The 20864-nt window shown below is 35.6% G+C and overlaps 1 protein-coding gene and 1 non-coding gene across 4 annotated transcripts in view; both read left to right on the forward strand.

Annotated features, from left to right (window-relative positions):
* The first annotated feature begins 509 nt into the window (after window positions 1–509).
* The window catches only part of uif (sushi, von Willebrand factor type A, EGF and pentraxin domain-containing protein uif), a 90995-nt gene continuing 70640 nt past the window's right edge, over window positions 510–20864 (forward strand). For all 3 annotated transcript variants that reach the window (XM_028170169.2, XM_028170171.2, XM_028170172.2), the window contains exon 1: window positions 510–684. The gene's annotated coding sequence lies outside the window, so the exon portion shown is untranslated. The remainder of the gene's footprint in view (window positions 685–20864) is intronic.
* TRNAR-ACG (transfer RNA arginine (anticodon ACG)) lies at window positions 8179–8251 on the forward strand. The gene has a single exon. It is a non-coding gene; the product is annotated as a tRNA-Arg (tRNA).

The raw sequence follows: 20864 nt of genomic DNA on the forward strand, positions 1-20864 counted from the left end.
GTGTCATAAAAAACAAACTCTCAAAAATTTTTATTTGCCTAATGACTGTTGGCATGTCGTCTTGTGAGGCCCTATGGCTATGTACCACAACGCTGCCTAGTTCTGCCGTTACTTTAACTTGAAACTCATGTCTCAAGGTAGATGGCGGAATTAACGTTGTTGATGTCTATGGGCTCCGGTGACCTCAAATACCAGGTAAGTCGTGAGCTGGTCCACCGATCCAAGCAATAAAAAAATCTACATAATCAGGCTATTGCTCGCACCAGATCATTCGTAAACCAAAACCATCCAAACCGATAATAATATCGTGATCATAATTTGGCAGGTCAAAGCGATCGTTCCGTATTCACAGGTATAGAAGATATCTGTTATTAATTGTCATTCAGAATTATCAGTCAGAACACGTAGATGGCATATCGAAACGCACACAATCAAAGCGTCGCGTCGATGAGAACCGTATTCTGTTTCTTTTACGGTGCGCGTACGACTGTCGTGTCTCGAAGAAAGCCTCAGTGCTGACCTGGCGGCCGTCACGATCGCACCGGCCCGCCGACAATGTGGCTGACTTTGTGACTCAAGTGTGGTGAATTTGTGTTCAAGAGCAGTGCCCGTGCGTTAACCCCAACCCCTGATAGTGCCTAACCGGATTTTTTTAAAATACAGAACGCCCGCGGCGTACTAAAGGTGGGTTCGGTAGTATGCTAAGTTCGTTTCCCATTATCTAGACGTATCACTAGTGCTGCGCTCAGTCGAGTGTTAATTTAAGGTAATGTGAAAGTTGTGACGATCGATCGTTGAGTTCGAGGAGTCAGTGATGTTGACACACTTTTGGTTCAGGTGTGGTAGCTGGCAGGTGGGCGCGCCGTCTTCGTGTCAGTTACGCGTATACGACCAAAATTCCATTCTTGTATTACCGCTTTCCGGCAACTTTCATCTCTCAACAGATTCGGAGGTGACGTTCCGTAGGAACACTTTGAAATTCACCTTGACATTTGCTTTGATGTCAACTTACGAAACGGTCATTCGATATATGAATAAATATTACAAACTTGGCATTCAGACGATTGGTTTGGTCACCAAACGGAAGACTTCAACGCGCACTGCACGCTTTCTGAATTGAGCTTTTTTTTTACGGGATCCACAACGAAATCATTGGATTTGAGAATAATATTTGGTTTTTGAATTAAAAGATCTTGTATTTTCTTATCAACCTGTTTATCCAGCACCAAGTTCCTATTAAAACACCACGTTTATAACACGTTATGACGAATTTATTCAACGGTTTTTTTTATTTTGTTTTTCATTAACCGAAATCCACTTTTACGAAATCAGCCAAATAGAAACATAACCAACGCTTTCAACCTTAACCTTTTAGCATTAACGCCCTACAAGCAGACTGTTTTTTTTATTTCTTTCGGACACAATCATTGATTGTGAATTTTCGTTGGTTTTATACGGAAATATGAAGGATACGTGAGGCAAGGTAAACGGGGACAGCGCTAAGTGACGCAGTGGAACCGGTCTTACCTCGCCCCGCGCTCCTCTGGTTGTCAGTCGCGAGACAATCTGCCTGAACGCCTTCCTTGCCTCTCATCTGCATTTTAATAAACTATTACCACAATTATTTATTCGTATATAACTCAAATAGTTATTTAATTCATCTATACTAATATATAAATCTACAGTGGTATTTACGGATGTTCCGTTATAACTACTGAACTATGCATCCGATTGACTTGAAACTTGGTATCAATGTAGAAAATACATGTACTTAATGGATAGGCTAATACTTATTTGAGTGTTGAACTCCCTAATAATAATGACAATAAATAATAATGTTAATTTTAAATGCCCAACGAAGCGGGCCAGTACGGCTAGTATTATATGTAAACGGTATAGGTATGTATATATTTTCTATAATAATGTATTGTCTATAATACACCGCAACATATCTAATATATTTTCCAGAATTTCTGTAAATAAAACGTTTTTCTGGAAGAGATCGCTTTTAGCGATAAGACCGCCTATTGTACAAACGTATCTGCTTTTTGACTGTTTTTTTAATGTAAATTGTATTTTGGTGTGCAATAAAGTGTATTCTCTCTCTACCACATTATTGGAAACGCGCAATTTTTTCTTCAAGAACGATGACACGCCACATGCGGCTTAAGCGTTGAAAACTATTCAACTGTAAAAATACTGGATTCTGTTCTCAGACTAAAATGTCAGTAAAGCAATAAAGAATCCAACCACCAATGAGGGTGGTGATTTAAAATCAAATTAAATTAAATTTTCATTTCTGAATATTTATTTACATATTTTATAGCAGCTAAAGACCTGATTAGCGATCGTAATTATTGTGAATACTAGTAGTAAATAAAGTTGATTGATAAGATTAATTTATACTATTTTGAGGTTACTATTTTGAAGTCGTAGACAGAATCAAACGGACTTTTACGTTATATTTTCTACACGATCATCAATAATTCAATATCAAATTGAAATATCAACAAATAGCACTTTAGTCATTCGTGACGATGGTAACTATATTATATTATTCAAAACGGCAGAAATGATTTAATGAAAATAATAAAAACGATATTAAACACAGTTTACATACTAAAATTATGTCAAACAACACATTTTTTCTTATCTCTTGTGTTGATGGTTCAAAAATGGATTGATTAGAAATCAACGTAAGCAAATAACAGCTTCATATATATGTAGATACATATCTACTAAGTAAAAGTGTTTCATATTTTGTTCTAAATTTTAACGATGTCAAAATTTCAGTGCTGCCCCAGAGACCATTTTTGCAATATTATTTGGATACTTCACTTTAATGTTTATGTAACTATTTTGATATTTTTCCTTGAATTTCGCGCACACACTTAATTTGGTTTTACAGTTTTTAGTTTTTTTTTTTTTTTTCCTTCCTATGCTGATAGCCTTGAGAGGCTATTTCAGCTTCGCCCTAACGTTTGTAGATGAGCTCGCGGGGCTGAACCGGAGAGTTGCTAACACTGACCCTAGCAAGAGCAGTGCTTCGCAGAATCTACCAACGGATCGGAAACGCGACCCACTGAGAAGATCCGGCGAGAAACTCAGTGGGCTGTGTCTATGGGTTAGTTCGCTCATCCAGCCCTGCGTCGCAAGCGACGGGTTCGACGAGGACGGTGACCGGAGTTTTTAGCCTTGAATTAAATGAAATTTATCCTTTTTTTTGTGGTTTAATATCAGTATCTTTCAAACCAGTTCTTTCTTTAACTCGACCATTGGATCTACTATAATTTCTAAGAGTACTTATCTTTCAAACCAGTTTTTTTTAACTGATAAAATTTCTTCTATTAGTCCTCCACTACCGCCGATTTTAAATGTGTTTTTTTAAATGTTCATTTGGAATACTCAGTTGTATTTAATAAGATCGCGGAATATTTTTTCGACACTAATTAAAATTTCATTTCAAATTTGTCTGTTTTCGAATTTTCAAGACGTTTTTCGCCGTCCAGGTCGTATTCTATCTTCAAATAAAAGTACACAAATAAAATAATCTATATATTAATACGTAAAGCAGAAACTTTGTGCCCCTTTTTACGAAAATTGCGCGAACGGAGGAGTATAAAATGTCTCACACTTATAGAGAATACAGAGAAGCAGTACAGAATACAACTAATATTTTTTTAATTATGCATAAAAAATTCAGTAAATCAATAAAGAAAATATTACACACACTACCATGTATTTAACATACGCGCATATATATTTATTGTTAAAGTCTGTGGTCAAATGGAGAATAGATTAATATGATTAAATGTAGAAGTATAGTCTTTGACAATAGAACCATAATAATTTCAATTAATTATAGTAGAATTTCGACTATAGAGGGACCACTAGTATTAATAGTTACGTTATATGAATAGCTTTTGCATCCGTACGATATAAAAACCAGGCGACATTCACATCATGTGATGTACCCAAGTACCTACTAAAAGCGTTTCTTTAAACTTTGACTTAGTAATTATAAATCAGACCTGTATGGTGGCCACCTAACGACAATCCTAGTTCCGAATTCAATGTTAATGCTGCAGCAACACTTTCATCATTCAGCTGGAGTTCTCTCAAAAAAATTTAACCGGATTTTTTATGTACTGAAGCGTTTAAAACTATCTTGTATTTTCTAACTGGTTTAAGTATTTATTTCATTCCTACTTTTACTTTCGGGTATAGACCAGAAAATCGTTATCATTGTGGCAGTTTAAAAAATTACCTGTACATCTTTTTCCCTGCCTATTCGTTGGTAACCTAAAGGGCTTATTACAACTATGCGTAGACGAGTAGGTGAGCTCACGGATTTAGCCTGAGAGGATTTGCTAACACTATCCCTAGCAAAAGCGGTGCCTTGCAGAATCTACCACCACGACCTCGAATCGCGACCCACTGAGAAGATCCGCCGAGAAACTCAGTGGGCTGTGTCTATAGGTTAGTTCGGTCGTCGAACTCGACATTCGACGAGGATTTGCGGTAACCAGTATTTGGGGAGCCTAAAAGGACCTAGAATGGATCCAGGGGATACGACAAGAACTTGATGTCTCCTAAGTATATTGTTAGATAAATAAAACTATTATATATTATCAGCTACCACCGAATGTATTTTTCGAGAAAGGTTATTCAACTATATGCTTTGGAAAATAGCGATTAATATATTAGGGGAAATAAATAAAATGTAATTGCTTTGAAATCCTCAAAAGCATAAAAAAATATTTACTATACCTACTTAAATCCAAGGCCGTATTCTATCTGAGCAAACTTGAAACTACCAAACAGTAAACATTTACAAATTGTGAACGTAAAGAAATCGTTAACCATACATTCGATACCGCCCATTCGAATAAATACATTTGATTACGTCCCCAAATTAGGAAGTGAAAGTAAAATACTTATTTACAATCGGCAAATTTTCACTACTCATTGGCATCTGGTTAATACCTGACCCGCATGAAACGTTGTAAGCACCTGTTAATTATCCGTGGGTAGTTGTGAACGTAAATTACGTAAGCACAAACACGCTTTCTTTGGTTGAAAAAATTGGTTGTCTATAAAGTCGGTTTACGGACGATATTTTTACTTGATAACGTCATAAAGGAACATTGATGAAAAATTGCATACTTTTATGAATTGAATTGAATTATTATCACTGAATTCTCATTATTTTGTAGGATACAAAGAAGAATTTAATTGAATATTACAATTTTGTCGATAAATTAACGCTTGGGCTAATCGTGCCTCTCTATCGCTTGTTTCGCGCTCTCGCTTGCACGCTCGGGCTCAGGCGGAACGTGACACTTTTTCGTGCATGCAGATGGTGTTCATCGATTTATAAGACGTTATCACGTCAAAAATACAATAGTATTTTCCTGGGGAAACTATTTTGGTTTCATTACTTTATCTTTGATTTAATGTTGTACTTAATTGATAACATAATAAAAATAACCGCTCAAGCAAGTCTAAGATATCAGTATAGAATTTATTAATTTGCATAATTAATGGTGGTATGACACATTTCAATTTTTTTTTAATAAAATAAAATGATTTTTCTGAAGGGTGGTAACAATTTAATATTACATCAGAATTCCAGATCTTTTCTCACGGCGTTATTAATTCAATACACGAATTTGTGATTCATAAAAACCATAAATCTTATAATTAACTCGTGACGGATTCTAAAAAACATTTACATCTCAACATAACTCCCACGGCTCACGATCACCACACAATTGCTTAAATGTCCATACTTCACTTATATAACAGTGGATTGATACCGCAATGAATTTAGTTAGCAAACGGTTACTGCTCCGTTAGCGTTAAGGGGGTCAGGCTCGCGTGCGCACACTTTCAACACGAGCTGGTTAGAACGCGACCTAAAACGCTGCATGCCTTCGAGTGAGGCAGACTAGAACAACATTCTTTGTGAACCTGGAAAATTTATACATAGATATAAGACCGTCAGTGCAAAAGTAGCCTAAGCTTATCATAGTTAGTATGGAGGTAAGCCGGTCACCGTCCTGGTCGAACCCGTCGACGAAGGGCTCGACGAGCGAATTAAACCATAGACACAGTCCACTGAGTTTCTCGCCGGATTTCTCAGTGGGTCGCGTTTTCGATCCGCTGGTAGATTCTGCGAAGCACTGCTCTCGCTGGGGCCAGTGTTAGCAACACTCCGGTTTGAGCCTCGTGAGCTCACCTACACGTTAGGGTGAAGCTGAAATAGCCTATCAAGGCTATCAGCAAAGGTAGGGGAAAAAAATGGAGGTATTGAGGTTTGAATTTACTTTTGCACTGCTTCGTAAGCAATAATAAAACGCGCGAAAATAATGTTTACAATCTGTTATCTATGGGTGAAACTGGGGATAGGCCGGTTTTCCATCAACATTGAACAAATAAATAAATTGCAATATAAGAGCACGAATATGAAAAATTGTGGGTTAGGCCAGTTTTGCGCTGACGACCTCAATTATAGAGAACCGAAAGGCTTCAAACGCCATTTCTCTTAATACACGAAATTTATCTCTGTAATAATTAAAGGAGCGTTCTATTTGGTATTAGCATCACCAGTTCGATGTATTTAATTGAACTTCAATTAAGTTTACTCCTGTTTCAAATAACTGAAAAAGTTCTTTTGTTATGATATTTTTTTCCAAATTTTAAACTTTCAATAGCTCTCCTGTAAAGTTGTGAAAACGTCGCTTAAAACAATTAATAGCCTTTTACCCATCGATATATTTATTATCTTTATTAAAAATCGTGTTTTTTCATGGTAATATGTAATGTATGTATATGTAACTAATATTGAATACACCGAAAGTTTTCTTAGTGTTTTTTTTTAATTCACCTAAATTAATAGAAATCTTACAGATGCGCAATATGAGCACCGTTGCTCAATTTGATATCAAAGTTTAAATCGTATTTTTATTGTTTAAATTTTCAATTAAAAGCAACAATCAAAATGGGAAATTAGTTGGAAAATAAGGCTAAGAGAATTAAATATCATTACAGATAAAGAAAAATTCGTAGAACAACTCGAAAAAATGGATTGTAAATTCTGATGGCCGAATAGAAAAGTATCTTACTTAATGTTAAATATCTCCATGATCATCTTACCAATTCTGATGTTATGTGTTTCTAAAATCTGCCCTATTGAAGTAACTGATATTTGAAGACGATGTTGCAGACCGAATTATCATATTGTGATTTATTATTAATTGTGATTTTTTATTAATTAAAAAGACACTAAGAAGAAACGGGAAGACTTCTTGTGACTTAATAATGTTTTTGGCGCACCTAATAGTCGCCAAGAATCTATTTACAAAGTTTTCAGTTGTCTATACTAATATTATAAAGAGGAAAGATTTGTTTGTTTGTTTGTTTCGAATAGGCTCCGAAACTACTGGACCGATTTGAAAAATTTCTTTTTCCATTAGAAGCCGACATTGTCCCTGATGAACATAGGCTACTTTTTTTTTTTTTTTTTTTTTCATGTGTGTTTTAATGTTTCCGAAGCGAAGCGAGGGCGGGTCGCTATATTTTATATTTCTTAGAAACCCAAATAATCACGTATTTAGATTAAGATTTTTATGGTGATTCACCAATGTTCGCAATGCCTATTTCTGCCGTGAAGCAGTAATGCGTTTCGGTTTGAAGGGTGGGGCAGCCGTTGTAACTATACTTGAGACCTTAGAACTTATATATCAAGGTGGGTGGTGAATTTACGTCGTAGATGTCTATGGGCTCCAGTAACCACTTAACTCTAGGTTAGCTGTGAGCTCGTCCCCAATCTAAGGAATAAATAAAAACGACTTATGCGGCAACAGAGGAAATTAAGCACTAAATAGCTAAAGCACCTAAAATAATATCAGCGCATAGCTCATGCCTATAGACAAAATGTATACCTACTACTACATTACTAAACTTCGTCGTAGAGATCCTTCATTTCCTTCTAATGCTTACGTTGGAGAGAGAACGGAGATTTTTTTGGGCAGACGCGTCACCTATAAGGAGCTTGGCAGAAATACGGACTATACTTGCCCAAATAATTTTGAACGCAAAAACGGTTTTTGTCATTCTCGTCATTAGATGATTCTATTTTAGAATCTTACCTTAAATTTCGTCCTGGCTAAATAAGGTCCTGTGGCGCAATGGATAACGCGTCTGACTACGGATCAGAAGATTCCAGGTTCGAGTCCTGGCAGGATCGTTGACTGCTTTTTTCATTTTAAGATAGACCATTTATTTTGTCGGCGTCTACCCATTTACATTGTTTATTTTACAAGTGTACTGCATACCAGTGTTGTGAAAGTTTGAAGCTAGCAATAAATTCATTAAATTTGCAAAAACACGGATCTAGTTAAAAATTTATTACATACAGTAATCTCATTGCACGTAATATTAGATAGAAAGTTGAAAACTGACCATCAATTAGTCGTGTCAATTAAATTGACCATTGTGAACATATACACGAATAAGTATTAAATGATGTTGTGCCAATAACATTTCCCAAAAATGTTGATGAATGTAATTAGGGATATCCGAGAAATTCAATGTGAGTTTTTACAAAACATCAATGATTTCGATTATCGTCACACTACTAACTTCAAATTAGCCTTAAAGAGGCAACCTAAAATATTTCATTATCTATATATTAATACGTGAAGCAAAAACTTTGTATCCCTTTTTACGACAATTGCGCGGACGGAGGAGTATGAAATTTTCCACACTTATAGAGAATATAGAGAAGAAGTGCACAATGCTATTTTTTTTTTAAAAATAATACGTAAAAGATACATTAAATCAATAAAGAAAACATTACACACACTACATACCATGTATTTGACGCACACACGCATGCATACTATTTATTGTCAAACTTTTGTTCTTGACGTCTGTTGTCAAATTGAGAATAGATTAAATATTGTGTCTTTGTTAATATTTTTTATAGAGTAGTCTTGGCGAAATTTGTGATTATAGAAGTATAAAATACAATCATAATAGTGTACAAACTTACAATTCCAATTAATTATAGTCGAATTTCGACTACTGCGGGACCTCTAGTTTAGATAATTATGCAAAACTATCTTAGTCTAGATCGAATTCAATATCAATTCCCCTTAATGTCGGACCGTTTCATTGTTGGTCTTAAATCAACTACAAATAGCCGCATTCTAAGCCTACAAAATTTCTGACATACCAAACTTTCAAATCGTGATTTCAATAGCTATTTGTTATGTAAACGATTCCTAAGCGCGTTGAAGTATTCGCCACAATGGCCACTAGTCTCGATACAAACTAATCTGCATGTCTTCTCAAATTTAAATCACACTGTTTAAGAAACATTTTGTATCGTTGTAACGGTTGACCCATGAGCCTCGTGTCCTCATTAAGAATGACTGTTATAATTCGATGTTCGTTTTTAACAGTTTTTACATGTGATACAGAATTTTATTTGCGTTCCATCAAGCACGTTCTTGTTTTATTTATTGAACTATTTTAAATTATGTTTTTGTATTTTGTATAACGACTGCCCCACCCTTCAAATTAGTACTCATGGCAGTTTTCTGACACACAATAATCCTAACAGCTGTATATTACTGAATAAATCTAAGACATTTATAGTGACCACAAAATTAACAAATATGTACTGTGTAAAATAATACTGTATGTTTGTTTATTTTGCAATTGTAACGCTAACCACGACACGAGCACGTAACTTATTTGTTTAACTGAATATTGGTTTACTTAAAATGCGAAATGAAAATCTTAAAATGCTTGCACGACATTATCATTAACACAGCAAGGTACTTGTATGAAATTTATTCAGATGAAGAACGTGAAAATAACAGAATGCACTTACACGCTTCGCTCTGACTACTGCAAAACAAATGGACCTCTTGTGAGTCCGCGCTGGTGGATACCACCACCCTACCTATTTCTGCCGCGAAGCAGTAATGCGTTTCGGTTTGAACGGTGGAGCAGCCGTTGTAACTATACCTGAGACCTTAGAACTAATATCTCAGGGCGGGTGGCGCATTTACGTCGTGGATGTCTATGGGCTCCAGTAACCACTTAACACCAGGTGGGCTGTGAGCTCGGCCGCCCACCTAAGCAATTTAAAAAAAAGCGTCTTTATTTTATCATTTTGCCTGAAATCTTTACTCAAAGTCCCGACAATAACTCTAGTATATATCATAGTAATAAATTGAACAGTAGTACATATATGAAAATAAGACCATTAGTTAAATCCATACACGCGCAGTCTCTCGTACTTTGACAAAAACCACTGAAGTGTCAATAACAAGTACCAAAGTAGCAACTCTATCGATCAAACGTCGGTAGCGTATCAATCGCAGATACACAAACATCTTTACAGTAAACTTATAGTACTGGAAATGCGTATAAGCACTGATTTATTATCATAGCAGTTGATGTTTTACTTGTACGATGCTATGCTAATAGGGGATGAGAAAAGAATTGGGCAAAAAAGGTCACATTCAATTTAAATCACAAACGATATCTTGAGTTTTTTGACAATGTTTTTAGTGAAACAAATTGGGAGCATTGTTAAAAATACCAAAAAAGCTATAAGTATCGGATTCATATCATCTTCGAGTTAATCTAAAGTCAACGTCGCCGAACGACCTATTTTATGAGTTTTTTTTTATAGCTTAGATGGGTGGACGGGTTCACAGCCCACCTGGTGTTAAGAGGTTACTGGAACCCATAGACATTCACAACGTAAATGCGGCACCCATTCGCAGTATATTCGCAAAACTAGACCTATATACCTATAGATGTTACAATGAAATTTTATATTAAAATAAAATTCATCTCGTCGTGTCGGCTTTGTACCCGACTCCCTTCACAAGTGACCTTGTCTTGTTGCAAGGCAGTCGTTCGCCTCGATGGAATGTGACCGCAACTCAGCTTTGTTGACAAACCTCAATAAATTCCTTTAAGATAAGACACGCTGTTTTCATGTATTCTTTTCCGTAGTAATTCACATAATGCATGCAATGCATATCACCTCTTGAGCCGTATCAAAAAAACGACATCAAAGAATATGATTTGATCTCAAAAGTCAAGTAAAGAATATAGACTGGTGGTAGGACCTCTTGTGAGTCCGCGCGGGTAGGTACCACCACCCCGCCTATTTCTGCCGTGAAGCAGAAATGCGTTTCGGTTTGAAGAGTGGGGCAGCCGTTGTAACTAGAGACCTTAGAACTTACATCTCAAGATGGGTGGCGCATTTACGTTGTAGATGTCTATGGGCTCCAGGAACGACTTAACACTAGGCGAGCTGTGAGCTCGTCCACCCGTCTAAGCAAAAAAAAATAGACATTTTAAATAATTCAAACATTGCATCCATATTGGATTTCGTCACTACAAAATTAACTTAAATTCTTCAATGAATAACAAATACAAATCTAAATCCGTACACACACTATCATAAATACCGATTAATTCATTGTCTATAGCTAGAATGTCGAATGGCGGCCTCAGCTGAAAATGTCGTAATGTTGCCAAATGAACTAGTCAAGTGGGAGTCGAAAAGCCTGCGTCTAATGTACCTACGCAATAACTGACAAAGCTTTTGTATTATCAAACACGTACCAATTTATTATATGCAGTGCGCTTAATTGTGATACTCATGAAAATATATTTTCGGGAACCGAACGAAGACGCTGTGACAATAACGAAGGATAACTAAGACGAATGACAATGAAAACGTGAGATTAAGCCGTAAAAGTAGTTTTAATTATATCTACGGCTCGTGAAAACCGAAATATATCGTAAATACTGTATTGTCATTGTTTTGTATCCCGAATTAAGTGCAGTAAAGACTTTTATTAGGCATTGTCGGCATTAACGGCCGTCTGGTGTAGTAGTAAGTGACATGGTCACTACACAAGGAGGTCGCGCGTTCGAATCCCGCCAAGGGAAGATATTTGTATGATAAATATAAAATGTGTTTTCCAGGGTTATGGATGTATATTAAATATACGAATGTGTATAATAAAAATCTTACATTTATTTCCGTTATCTGGTACCGGTAACACAATTTCTTTACGAACTTAGTACGGGACCAATTAACTTGGCGTGATTGTTAGTAAATATTTATTTATAGTGACTCAAGACAATAATGTTTGATTTATTGTAGATGCTAAAAATTATTCACGCTTAAATTTTCAGCGAAATCTGCTGTCTTACTGTAGCTTAGGCTTAAAACATACTCACCACATTTGCCGACGAACAAAAAAATGGCAAACCCAAAATCGTACTTGCAACATACAACAAACGAAATGATTTCCATTTTTATCGGCCGAAAATCAATACGAATAGAATAAATAATAGTACGAGTAGTTTCTTTCTTTTTTTTGCTTCTGTAATTCATTCTTATTCTCAGTGAATGCGTCAATAAAAACCGTGAATTCAGTCTCACGAATTCAAATGAGACTGCGAAGATTTTCGTATCGGGATCCAGAATCGGAACGCAAAAAAAAACTGTATTGGCGGAACGTTTTCAGCGGTCGTGAAACGAACGGTTGTTACGGAATGGATATCGTGAAATCGAATATCGGACCGGTTATCCGGCCCGGTTGATCTCACTGGCGAAACGAGCTTCTGATAATTTGAGGTTTTGACTAAACGTGTTTTCCGCTTTGGTTCTTTTTATATCAAAAAGGTTCGGTAAACCTTTTCGCTACTGTCGCGAGTTACTAAATATTTTATTTTATTTTGCTATTTTATGTTCTTTTCAATTAAATTTAGGTAATACTTTAATACGTTTAAATGTATTAAAGTATTTATTTGAATAAAAATAAAAACTTTACTGCCAGCTTTGATTGCGTAAGTTAATCTAAAAAAAAGATAATCCCTTAATAAACTTAATGATTTTTCATTCAGGTCAACAACAGGAACGCGTGCGACAAATGTTTTCTTGCTTTTAATGAATCGTAAAAAAAATACCGCGACTCACGTAACATTACGTTGTACTTGATTTCACAGTTAAATAACCACAAACAATATAGCACAGAATCATGTCTACACACCGTATACCCACCGTAGGGGCCGAGGTCACCTAAATAGTACTAAATTACTTAATTTTAAGTTAAATTCTTCATCATAATATTAACAAACGGGCTTCAACTATTAAATATAGACTTATTTCATAGAGTTTGTAAGAAAACTTCATCAAGTAAGCTATTTAATATTTTATTGTCAATAAAATCAATTTGCATTGTCAAAATGAGCTAACTAGATGGTCTTAATGCGCGATTTAATTTTATATTTCAATCATGAATTAACGCTGCCGTAAGAATATATGTAGAACATTTTTTTTTATTGGTGGTGGACGAGCTCACACCCCACCTGGTGTTAAGAGGTTACTGGAGCCCATAGACATCTACAGCGTAAATGCGCCACCCACCTTGAGATATAAGTTCTAAGATCTCAGTATAGTTACAACGGCTGCCGTACCCTTAAAATCGAAACGCATTACTGCTTCACGGCAGAAATAGGCAGGGCGGTGGTACCTGCCTGCCCGCGCGGACTCACAAGAGGTCCTACCACCAGTAAAAATTTCCAGTAAAAAGTAAAAATTCAATTGAGGATCTCAACTTACCCTACAAAGTTAGTTATTAAAATAACACAATACCCAGCTTCAAATCATGGACAAGCCCGGAATTAATATCTAGATGTAACGCAATGAGAATTGAACTTAGTGTTAGCTGATTTTTAGTCACAGAAAAATCTGACACGCGATGAATGCGAGTTAAACAAATATTCTCACGTCTACATTACCCGATAACAGCTTCTCGAAGACGTGACTACCATGCCGCATACGTGTTGTTGTCGCTTAAAATTATAGTCTGCCATTTGGATCATAAGTCAAGAGGAGACATCAATTCCGTCACTAGCTAGCTATTCAACCTTGACAGAAGAATTTAATGATTATCAAAATATGCTTATGAATTTAAAATGGAATTTATTATGATTCAACAATCGCCTGTGTTCTTGTATCTATCTAGTTATCAGTACAAAGATGTTCACTGTTGAACATATTCCTCCACGAAGTTTCACCATAACCATTACCTACCTACGCAGGTTTCATTCTGGTGCCCAACTAAATGAAATTAAATGACAAAATTCTTAAACAGCTTCGATTAGTCATAAAAAAAACCATTATAGAGAAAAAGTATTTTTTTATTGTTTAGATAGGTGGACGAGCTCATAGCCCACCTCAAGTGGTTACTGAAGCCCATTAACATCTACAACGTAAATGCACCACCCATCTTGAGATATAAGTTCTAAAGTCTCAAGTAATTATAGTTACAACGGCTGCCCCACCCTTCAAACCGAAACGCATTTTTGCTTCACGGCAGAAATAGGCAGGGCGGTGGTACCTACCCGCGCTGACTCACAAGAGGTCCTACCACCAGTAATTACAAAAATTATAATTTTGCCGGTTTGATTTTTATTACACGATGTTATTCCTTCACCGTGGAAGTCAATCGTTAACATTTGTTGAACAGTTATTGTGGACATAAATAAATAGATTTCTATACCGAGTAATAATCACGCCATTCCAAATAACTTTCTTTCTAGACCTACAGATTTAACAAGTCATATGCCGCTTATTATTCTACAGTCGCCTGAGGGGCTCCTTCAGAATAATAAATGTTAACACTACATAGCCATTCGGCAAAGAAACTGCCGATATCGCCACAGCACTCTCTAACGGCCGTTGAATACAAAATAATACTTAAATATCTTATAATGTAATAACCTCGTACTTACACCTTTGTCCACGTAGATCGTAGATATATGGGATCGTGTATAAACGTTTAAGATTGAATAAAACGGATACTACTGCTTTCCAGATTCATATTTTCTTCTTCTTTGTCCTTTTATCGTACTAAGTTTATTCAGCATAATATGTAAATACCTTTTTTTTTGGAACGAAGTTCCTTATGGCACGATGCGGAGGGGTCCGTAACGTAAGATATTTTCTACTTAGTTTATTATCAACAGATATCGCTGCACGTAAACTCAACAATTCCTCGAATAGAACTTTTTTTTGTAATAAGGAACTTCGTTCCTCTCCGGTGTCCCACGACACCACACATCTTTTTTCCTTTGTAACTCCCGTCCTGGCGTCCAACCCAATGTATAAATAGAAACACGAGTAGTCGGCTACACAGATATGATCTTAGCTAGGTTAAACTATAGTTCCGATCTGCTCTCTTTTGAATGGAGCCGGCTTTGAAATGAGCTCGCCTCTAGGGTGTTTTCCGAGCGCTATGTCCGTCTTCAAACGAGACATGTGGAGAGTACTTAACGGTAGGCTGTAGCTTGGCTCTGCCCCTGACATTGCTGACGTCCATTTGCGATGGTAACCATTCACCATCAAATGGACCATATGCCCGTCTGCCTACAAGGGCAATAAAAAAAACCTTCTCACGTCCTTATATAGCTTCATAAGATAGATACCTCATAGATCTTAAGTAATTTTTTTAAGTCCAACTTTTCGCAGCAGTAAGTAAATCTGCCTACCCGGACTTGAGTACTATGATAAAATAAACCATTCATAAATTGATTATTTGACTTCAACACATCTACAAGGAGACCTATAAAACTCAATGCTATTTATAATTGATCGCGTGACGACAAACACTTTCAAATTTTCAGTTATAAATTTGGTATAGCTCAAATCGATTTCAGATTTGGAACTAGAGTCTATTTTTGTTGGTGAACGAATTAAGACAAAAAAAACACGTAAATCGATTTTAAAAGTTATGATTAACTGTCTGTGTTGTTGTTGGATATTTTAATTTTAAACAAAACTTATCTTTCTGAAAATTTCCCAAAGAAATTTGGAACTGAAATAGAATTTACTAGTGAAATCCGGCCACACTTTATTGTTACTGTTACTATCACAAATACGAATGGGGCCATTTATTGAAAACTATACAGAATAAAAAGAAGTAACGAAAAGAAAGTAAAACAATTTACTTCACCTAGGGTGATATATGCTTCCTTAATGCCATAGCAAACTTTACCGCCGTTTCTAAAAATAACCACAGCTCTAAGAAGAACCTAAGAAAAAACCCAGCGGGCTGTCTTGTTTTCTTTTAATTTATTATAATATATAGCTGACTCGGCAGACTTCGTAGTGCCTCAATCGATAAATAAAAGGTCTATAAACTTTTGTATAAAATAAACTTAAAGCAAACAAAAGGAATCCGTCCGATAGGGGACACATTAAAGGAACAAAAAAATTGTTAATTTTATTTAATTCCGTGCATTTTTATATTTATTTACGTTTTAAACCTTCTCTGGACTTCCACAAGTAATTCAAGACCAAAATTAGCCTAATCGTTCCAGCCGTTCTCGAGTTTTAGCAAGACTAACGAACAGCAATTCATTTTTATATATTTTCTCTTTCTTTTTATAAAATAAATTCACTAAGTATGTTCTTTCAAGTCGAGGGAGGAAGTCGATCATTGAATTCCGCGTTGTACGACACAACAATGCAATACAAAACTCGTACTAAGTTTTACGAACTATGCGCTTGTCCCGACTCTTTGTAGATCTGCGCAATTCTCCTAACTGCCGAAAGTTCTAGACATTCTTGGACCTTATTGTACGTCTAACCGACTACGGGGGCTTGTTTTTCGAAATTAAATTTCTCAACGGTTCGAAGACTCTATTACGTAATACGATTAGTGTCGTGAAAATTAATAAAATCGCGAAAACCAATAGTTTTTGAGCTAATTCAATAGTTATATATAATAATTTACTGCCGTGAAGCAGTAACGCGTTTCGGTTTGAAGGGTGGGGCAGCCGTTCTAACTATACTGAGACCTTAGAACTTATCTCTCAAGGTGGGTGGCGCATTTACATCATAGTGTGTATGGGCACCAGTAACCACTTAACACCAGATGGGCTGCGAGCTGTTCCACACATCTAAGCAATAAAAAAAGGGACAATTGAGTCGTCTATTATCAAAGGCGGCAATCTGTGCATTTGGACAAAAAAAAATTATTGATATGTCAATACAGATTGATTTGAATATAATCGTCTCCTTCAAAGAATACGGTTCTAAACCTGCATTAAATAAAGGTTAATAGTTAACCTGTTATTTATCTAAGATGTCGTTCCGAAGAGTTTTGTGACTGCCAATGGAATACAAAGTCAATAATTCGTTTTTCTGATTTACCAATCATTGTTCAAAAGTCAGATTGCCGGCTTTGATAATAGTCTACTCAATTGTAGACAAATTTAATACGAATTTTTTCATAGATTTTTGCACACTAATTTCCACAATAGCTAACGAGAAATTAACCTCAGATCCTACTAGTATTGTTTTGACAATTTTACGACAAAAAAAAACATACCAATTTTAAAGCATATACATATTACACGCAATATACATAGTAGGTACATTGTCATAGCTCTTAAAATAATGTGTCCCATGTTGTGGTACGCAGCGTCGGCTAAAGAACGCAACGCAACCTTATTTTTTTATCAAATCACAAATATAAACATCTTACAACACTTTATCATTCGACAAAATTAAATCCTACTTCAGTACGTGCCAATTCATGGACAAGTACTAACAACGCCGTACATACTACTTATGTTTATATATACATGCAATCTTCTTATAAACTCTGCGACTTTGCAAGCAAGGTCAATTATTTGTCATAAATCAGCACTACTCATTTACTTTTGGTTATAATACATTTTACTTTGTAAGGTAATTATTTGATAAACAATATCCCTTTATTTTGTCAATTGTGCGTGATGTGATAATGTGTAATAAAATAATGTATTGTGAATCATGTGATTGTCAAAATACAAGCTCAAGTGCAAAAGGGTAATTGCGTTGATTTAAATAAAACTTTTGTTATTAGTATGAAGAGTATCATTGTTGAAAATTAAGACACAAAATTGGCTTAGTATTTTCAAAAAACACGTGAACTGAGGCTAAAGGAATGCGATGATCAACCATCTGACACATGGGAAAAACCCAACAGCTAGATAATGTTTTATTACTTGAAACAGGCAAAAATAAAAGAGTTCGGTATCTTTTTCTCCACAATTTTGAAACATTATTTTTGTTTTTTTTTTGTATCTATTAACGAGTTTTAGTGTGATAATAAAAGACATTTAGGTAAAATTCTAAATGTACAAGAAAAACATACAAAACCATAACAAAGGACTAATTAAATTGAATCTAAATATGAAGGCCACAATGTGTCACTAATTACAGTATAAATTTCTACAAATGATTTTGATTAATGTATTTATTAATCCTAGTTTATTTTATTTTGTGTTAGCGAATGGGGGATTAAATTTAAATTAAAAATACGAAGCACTATTAAGCGCTTATACAAAAATTGCCTATAATTTAAATACCGAAATAGTATAAAACATTTATTTATTACTTGTAACATGAAGTCGTCGTGGCCTAAGGGATAAGACGTCCGGTGCATTCGTGTTGAGCGATGCGCCAGTGTTCGAATCTCAGGCGGGTACCAATTTTTCTAATGAAATATGTACTCGGCAAATGTTCACGATTGACTTCCACGGTGAAGGAATAACATCGTGTAATAAAATTGAAACCCGCAAAATTATAATTTGCGTAATTACTGGTGGTAGGACCTCTTGTGAGTCCGCACGGGTAGGTACCACCGCCCTGCCTATTTCTGCCGTGAAGCAGTAATGCGTTTCGGTTTGAAGGGTGGGGCAGCCGTTGTAACTATACTGAGACCTTACAACTTATATCTCAAGGTGGGTGGCGCATTTACGTTGTAGATGTCTATGGGCTCCAGTAACCACTTAACAACAGGTGGGCTGTGAGCTCGTCCACCCATCTAAGCAATAAAAAAAAAAAAAAAAAAATCTGACTATCGTAAGCATTTTTCGTTTATGAATCATCAGATAATAACTATACCTGGTCGATTTTTTGTACGTTTCTGACGAGACCCGGAACATCAAAACCGGTTGTTCTCTTGATGTATACTACATACATCCTCTTGTAAAAACAATTTTTTTTTGTCTTTTGTTGTTGCATCCTCTTTTTAAAGTCATTGGATCCAAGTTCCAATTCAAGTTTTAAATTGTCCAAAAAGCAACTTTGTTCATGACAAATTCTAATTCAATTAATATGTATATACAAAACACTAAGACGATCAATCTTAACTACAACTAAACGTGTGGAAATCGTTTTTTTTTTTATAAATATAACCGATTCACCAAATTACATACCAAAAAAATTGGCTTTTTTTATGTGTAACCTCAAAAAGGAGGAAGTATTCAACCCCGACCTTGCGCTTTGAATTCATATTCATATAAAAACATGAATCACAAAAAGGCACGTTTTTCCAGCATACATATATTATCGCGGGTTTATCTACGCAGGGGTGGACAAAACGTGATAAAGGTCAAGATTTCCCCAAATTCTTTTGAAGGCACGACAGGTAAGTGCCTTTCCTTTTCAATGCATTCAGGATTACATCGGTTAAAACCTTTGGTGAGTCAACCGTGCTCAGGTAGACAGCGAAAAGAATCGCCTGTCCTGATTTAACGGTCTACAAATTATGGGATAACAATAGTAGATGCCCCTATAAGAAATGCCCAGCGCATCGTTGCCTGATTATGTCGAAAAATAATTACGTTAAAAACATTTTTCTGCACGTCACGATAACAGGCCATTAACTGTTCAACTCATCCATTATGTAACGTTAAAAGGTTTCACCCAAAAACAATACTTCGCGTTAAATATTTTGTTTTATCATTCTCCTGTACTATAATAGCGAAGTTGTTGAAGCGGCACTCCGTGCATTTTTAATATTACCCGTTCATTAAAGCCATGATTTAAAAACAGTATAAAATTACTAAGCATTAAAACCAGTTTTTAATTTAATAATGTAAAAACCCGTATTTTGCATGTCCACGGTCCGTATACATTTTAAACAGACAACCATGCACTTCAGCTGTAACCGGCTACTAATATAAATCATTTGCAATGAAACGAACAGGGATTTTTAAAATGAATCGGAAATAACTCGGAATAGTGTAATGTTAGTAGAAAATACTACTATTATTCAAGCTAAAAAGTTAGAAGTTTGTATGAAGATATACACAGATATAAAAATATAAATATAGATTATTAAGATACTCATGTTTCCAGGAAGAAATTATTAAGAACTTGGCTTCGGCCTTAATGAAATTTTGTTTTCAGGAATTATATAGAACAGACAAGGCTGTATGGGCTTAGATTCTCTTGCCTTTCCTAATAAGGAAAAATTATACCAAAATAAATAAATAATATGTTTCGTCAAAATGAGTGTGCGATAATCTATGCCGAGCAGTAATTCGGGACAACTGTACAGCTGTTTTAATTGGTATTGAATTTAATTGCCGCTAACCAAACACTGACTAAAAAGTGTACAAGAAAAAGATACATTATACAGCACAGCACGTAAAGCAGTCATTGACACATGAGCTGTTTGCGGTTCTATTTATCCGTGTGTCCAGTGATACGAGCAAACGCCCCGTTAGCGCACCAACCGACGCGGAAGAGAGGGGCTCTGATCCATCATGTGTAACAACGACGCAAATTCACTTCTACCTTGTTATCCTACAGATAAATCAAAATTCTCATAGCACTACCCTTTATAGCTATAAACGCTTTAATGATTCTAGTCGAAATTGTTCTTGTCGATTAAATAAGCAAACTGAGTTCTTGAAGATAAATCGTTCCACATTAATCTAACCTGTTATTAATTGCTCTATAATGACAGTTT

The sequence above is a fragment of the Bombyx mandarina genome, chromosome 09 (assembly GCF_030267445.1).
Source record: "Bombyx mandarina strain Sakado chromosome 09, ASM3026744v2".
Classification (NCBI taxonomy): domain Eukaryota; kingdom Metazoa; phylum Arthropoda; class Insecta; order Lepidoptera; family Bombycidae; genus Bombyx; species Bombyx mandarina.